The sequence below is a fragment of the Mercurialis annua genome, linkage group LG2, assembly GCF_937616625.2.
Source record: "Mercurialis annua linkage group LG2, ddMerAnnu1.2, whole genome shotgun sequence".
Taxonomy (NCBI): domain Eukaryota; kingdom Viridiplantae; phylum Streptophyta; class Magnoliopsida; order Malpighiales; family Euphorbiaceae; genus Mercurialis; species Mercurialis annua.
In genome coordinates this window covers 19,772,795-19,779,124 of record NC_065571.1, presented here as the reverse complement: position 1 = coordinate 19,779,124, position 6,330 = coordinate 19,772,795, and positions in this window count along the sequence as shown.

The following is a 6,330-nucleotide window of genomic DNA, read 5'->3' as shown; positions in this document are numbered from 1 at the left end:
AAAAGTTTCTATTTGTTTCGTAGCATTTTAAACGTTTGGATCATTTTCGTAACGTTTTAAACGTTTGGCTTAAATCGCTAGAAAGGTGAAGCGTTTGGATTTCTTTCGTAACATTTTAAACGTTTGGATTGGTTTCGTAACGTTTTAAACGTTTGGCTTAAATAACTAAAAAGGTGAAACGTTTGTATTTGTTTCTGAACGTTTTAAACGTGTGTCTTAAATCTCTAAAAAGGTGAAACGTTAGGATTTGTTTCGTAATGTTTTAAACGTTTGGCTTAAGCCGCTAAAAATGTGAAACATTAGGATTTGTTTTGTAATGTTTTAAACATTTGGCTTAAATCACTAAAAAGGTGAAACGTTTAAATTTGTTTCGTAACGTTTTAAGAGTTTGGCTTACATCGCTAAAACGGTGAAACGTTTGGATTTGTTTCGTAACGTTTTAAACGTTTTGCTTAAATCGCTAAAAGGGTGAAACGTTTGGATTTGTTTCGTAACGTTTTAAACGTTTGGCTTAAATCGCTTAAAAGGTGAAACGTTTGGATTTGTTTCGTAATGTTTTAAACGTTTAGCTTACATCGCTAAAAAGGTGAAACATTTGGATTTATTTCGTAACGTTTTAAACGTTTGGCTTAAATTGCTAAAAGCGTGAAACGTTTGGATTTGTTTCGTAACGTTTTAAACGTTCGGCTTAAATCGCTAAAATGGGGAAACGTTAGGATTTGTTTCGTAACGTTTTAAACGTTTTTCTTATATCTCAAAAAAGGGTAAACATTTTGATTTGTTTCGTAATGTTTTAAAAGTTTGGCTTCAATCGCTAAAAAGGGGAAACATTTGGATTTGTTTCGTAACATTTTAAACGTTTGACTTACATCGCTAAAAAGCTGAAACATTTGGATTTGTTTCGTAACGTTTTAAACGTTTGGCTTAAATCGCTAAAAGCATGAAACGTTTGGATTTGTTTCGTAACGTTTTAAACGTTTGGCTTAAATCGCTAAAAAGAGGAAACGTTAGGATTTGTTTCATAACGTTTTAAACGTTTTTCTTATATCTCATAAAAGGGGAAACATTTCGATTTGTTTCGTAATGTTTTAAACGTTTGGCTTAAATCGCTAAAAAGCGGAAACATTTGGATTTGTTTCGTAACGTTTTAAACGTTTGGCTTGAATAGCTAAAAAGGTGAAACGTTTGGATTTGTTTCAAAACGTTTAAACGTTTGGCTTAAATCGCTAAAAAGGTGAAAATATTTGATTTGTTTCGCAATGTTTTAAACGTTTATCTTAAATCGCTAAAAAGGTGAAACTTTGATTTGTTTTGTGACGTTTTATACGTTTGGCTTAAATCGCAAAAACGTAAACGTTTGGCTTAACTCTCTAAAAAGGTAAAACTTTTGTATTTGTTGTGTAACGTTTCTAAACGTTTGACTTAAGTCGCTAAAAAGGTGAAACTTTTGGATTTGATTCGTAACGTTTGTAAACGTGTGGCTTAAATCGCTAAAAAGGTGAAACGTATGGATTTGTTTCGTAACATTTTATATGTTTGCATTGGTTTCGTAAGGTTTAAGCAATTGGCTTAAATCGCTAAAAAGGTGAAACGTTTGGATTTGTTTCGTAACGTTTGTAAGCGTTTGGCTTTAAAAGCTAAAAAAGCGAAACGTTTGGACTTATTTCGTAACGTTTTAAATGTTTGGATTGGTTTCATAACATTTTAAAAGTTTGGCTTAAATTGAAAAAAAGGTGAACGTTTTATATGTTTGCATTGGTTTCGTAAGTGTTTAGCTTAAATCGCTTAAACAGTGAAATTTCGTAACGTTTTCAGCGTTTGGATTGGTTTCCTAACGTGTTAAACGTTCGGCTTATTTCGCTAAAAAGGTGAAAAGTTTGGATAAGTTTCATAAAGTTTGTAAACGTTTGGCTTAAATCGCTAAAAAGGTGAAACGTTTGGATTTGTTGCATAATGTTTGTAATTTTTTAGCTTAAATCGCTAAAAAGGTGAAACGTTTGGATTTGTTTCGTAACGTTTTAACGATTGGATTGGTTTGGTAACATTTTAAACGTTTGGCTTAAATCGCTAAAAAGGTGAAACGTTTTGCTTTGTTTCGAAACGTTTTAAACGTTTGGCTTAAATCGCTAAAAAGGTGAAACGCTAGGATTTGTTTCGTAACGTTTTAAACGCTTGACTTAAATCGCTAAAAATGTGAAACTTTATTATTTGTTTCGTAACGTTTTAAACGTTTATATTGGTTTCGTAGCATTCTAAACGTTTGGCCTATATCGCTATAAAGGTGAAACGTTTTGATTTGTTTCGTAACATTTTAAACGTTTGGATCGGTTTCATAACGTTTATAACGTCTGGCTTAAATCGCTAAAATGGTGAAACGTTTGGATTTGTTTCGTAAAATTTTAAACATTTGGATTGGTTTCGTAACGTTTTAATCATTTGGCTTAAATAACTAAAAAGGTGAAACATTTGTATTTGTTTCTGAACGTTTTAAACGTTTGGCTTAAATCTCTAAAAGGGTGAAATTTTAGGATTTGTTTTGTAGCGTTTTAAACGTTTGGCAAAAATCGTTAAAAATGGGAAACGTTATGATTTGTTTTGTAATGTTTTAAACGTTTGGCTTAAATCACTAAAAAGGTGAAACGTTCTGATTTGTTTCGTAACATTTTAAAAGTTTGGCTTACATTGCTCCAAAGGTGAAACGTTTAGATTTGTTTTGTAACGTTTTATACGTTTAGTTTAAATCGATAAAAGGGTGAAACGTTTGGATTTGTTTCGTAACATTTTAAACATTTGGATTTGTTTCATAACATTTTAAACGTTTGGCCTCAATTGCTAAAAAGGTGAAAAGTTTGGAATTGTTTCGTAGTGTTATAAACGTTTGGCTTAAATTGCGAAAAAGGTAAAACGTTTGGGTTTTGTTCCGTAACGTTTGTAAACGTTTGGGTTAAATCGCTAAAAAGGTGAAACGTTTGGATTTGTTTTGTAACATTTGTAAATGTTTGGCTTAAATCGCTAAAAAGCTGAAACGTATGGATTTGTTTAGTATTGTTTTATATGTTTGTATTGGTTTCTTAAGGTTTAAACCTTTAGCTTACATCGCGAAAAAGGTGAAATATTTGGATTTGTTTCGTAATGTTTGTAAACGTTTGGCTTTAATAGCTAAAAAAGCTAAACGTTTGGATTTGTTTCGTAACATTTTAGACGTTTGGATTGGTTTCATAACATTTTAAAAGTTTGGCTTAAGTTGATAAAAAGGTGAATCGTTTATATGTGTTTCGCAACGTTTGTAAACGTTTCGCTTAAATCGCTAAAACGGTGAAACTTTTGGATTTGTTTCGTAACGTTTTAAACATTTGTATTGGTTTTGTAACGTTTTAAATGTTTGGCGTATTTTGCAAAAAAGGTGAAACGTTTGGATTAGTTTCGTTAGGTTTGTAAACGTTTGGCTTAAATCGCTAAAAAGGTGAAACGTTTGGATTTGTTTCATAACGTTTGTTAACGTTTGGATTTTTTTCGTAACGTTTGTTAACGTTTGGATTTTTTTCGTAACGATTTAAACGTTTGGCTTACATCGCTAAAAAGGTGAAACATTTGGATTTGTTTCAAAACGTTTTAAAAGTTTGGCTTAAATCGCAAAAAAGGTGAAACGTTAGGATTTGTTTCATAACGTTTTAAACGTTTGGCATAAATCACTAAAAATGTGAAACGCAAGGATTTGTTTTGTAATGTTTTAAACGTTTGGCTTAAATCTCTAAAAAGGTGAAACGTTTGGATTTGTTTTGTAAAGTTTTAAACGTTTGGCTTAAATCGCTAAAAAGGTGAAACGTTTGGATTTGTTTCGTGACGTTTTAAACGTTTTGCTTAAATTGCTAAAAAGGTGAAAGTTTGAATTTGTTTCGTAATTTTTGTAAACTTTTGCCTTACATCGCTAATAAGGGGAAACATTTGGATTTATTTCGTAACATTTTTAACGTTTGGGTTAAATCGCTAAAAAGGTGAAACGTTATGATTTGTTTCATAACGTTTTAAACGTTTGGATTGGTTTCATAACGTTTTAAACGTTTGTAAACGTTGGGCTTAAATCGCTAAAAGGTTGAAACGTTTTCATCTATTTCATAACGTTTTAAACGTTTGCATTTGTTTCTTAGCGTGTTAAACGTTAGGCTTAAATCATTAAAAAGGTAAAACATTTGGATTGGTTTCATAACGTTTTAAACGTTTGTCTTAAATCGCTAATAAGGTGAAACGTTTGGAATTGTTACGGAACGTTTTAAACGTTTGGCTTAAATCATTAAAAAGGTGAAACATTAGGATTTGTTTCATAACGTTTTAAACGTTTGGCTTAAATCACTAAAAATGTGAAACGTTAGGATTTGTTTTGTAATGTTTTAAAAGTTTGGCTTAAATCGCTAAAAAGGAGAAACGTTTGGATTTTTTTCATAACGGTGGTTCCATAACGTTTTAAACGTTTGGCTTAAATCACTAAAATGGGGAAACGTTAGAATTTGCTCATAATGTTTTAAACATTTGGATTGGATTCATAACATTTTAAACATTTGGCTTAAATAGCTAAAAAGGCGAAACGTTCGGATTTGTTTCGTAACGTTTGTAAATATTTGTCTTAAATTGCTAAAAAAGTGAAACATTTCGATTTGTTTCGTAACATTTTAAATGTTTGGACTGGTTTCGAAACGTTTTAAAAGTTGGCTTAAATCGCTAAAAAGCGGAAACGTTTGGATTTATTTCGCAATGTTTTAAACGTTTGGCTTAAATCGCTAAAAAGGGGAAACGTTTGGATTTGTTTCGTAACGTTTTAAACATTTGGCTTGAATAGCTAAAAAGGGGAAACGTTTGGATTTTTTTGTAACTTTTTAAACGTTTGGATTTGTTTCAAAATGTTTAATCGTTTGGCTTAAATCGCTAAAAAGGTGAAATATTTTGATTTGTTTCGCAATGTTTTAAACGTTTATCTTAAATCGCTAAAAAGGTGAAACTTTTGATTTGTTTTGTGACGTTTTAAACGTTTGGCATAAATCGCTAAAAAGGTAAACGTTTGGCTTAAATCGCTAAAAAGGTAAAACTTTTGGATTTGTTGTGTAACGTTTGTAAACGTTTGGCTTAAATCGCTAAAAAGGTGAATCTTTTGGATTTGTTTCGTAACATTTGTAAACGTGTGGCTTAAATCGATAAAAAGGTGAAATGTATGGATTTGTTTCGTAATATTTTATATGTTTGTATTGGTTTCGTAAGGTTTAAACAATTGGCTTAAATCGCTAAAAAGGTGAAACGTTTGGATTTGTTTCGTAACGTTTGTAAGCGTTTGACTTTAATAGCTAAAAAAGCGAAACGTTTGGACTTGTTTCATATGTTTTAAATGTTTGGATTGGTTTCATAACATTTTTAAATTTTATGCTTAAATTGATAAAAAGGTGAACGTTTGGATATGTTTCGTAAACGTTTAGCTTAAATCGCTAAAATGGTGATATTTTTGGATTTGTTTCGTAACGTTTTCAGCGTTTGGATTGGTTTCTTAACGTGTTAAACGTTTGGCTTATTTCGCTAAAGGTGAAACGTTTAGATTAGTTTCATGCCGTTTGTAAATGTTTGGCTTAAATCGCTAAAAAGGTGAAACGTTTGATTTGTTGCATAATGTTTGTAATTTTTTAGCTTAAACCGCTAAAAAGGTGAAACGTTTGGATTTGTTTCGTAAAGTTTTAAACGTTTGGATTGGTTTCGTAACATTTTAAACGTTTGGCTTAAATCGCTGAAAAGGTGAAACGTTTTGCTTTGTTTCGAAACGTTTTAAACGTTTGGCTTAAATCGCTAAAAAGGTGAAAGGCTAGGATTTGTTTCGTAACGTTTTAAACGCTTGGCTTAAATCGCTAAAAATTTGAAACATTATTATTTGTTTCGTAACGTTTTAAACGTTTGGATTGGTTTCGTAGAATTTTAAACGTTTGGCTTAAATCGCTATAAAGGTGAAACGTTTCGATTTGTTTCGTAACATTTTAAACGTTTGGATCGGTTTCGTAACGTTTTAAACGTTTGGCTTAAATAGCTAAAAAGGTTAAACGTTTGGATTTGTTTCCTAACGTTTTAAACGTTTGGATTGGTTTCGTAACGTTTTAATCATTTGGCTTAAATAACTAAAAAGGTGAAACATTTGTATTTTTTCTGAACGTTTTAAACGTTTGGCTTAAATCTCTAAAAGGGTGAAATTTTAGGATTTGTTTTGTAACGTTTTAAACGTTTGGCAAAAATCGCTAAAAATGGAAACGTTATGATTTGTTTTGTAATGTTTTAAACGTTTGGCTTAAATCGCTAAAAAGG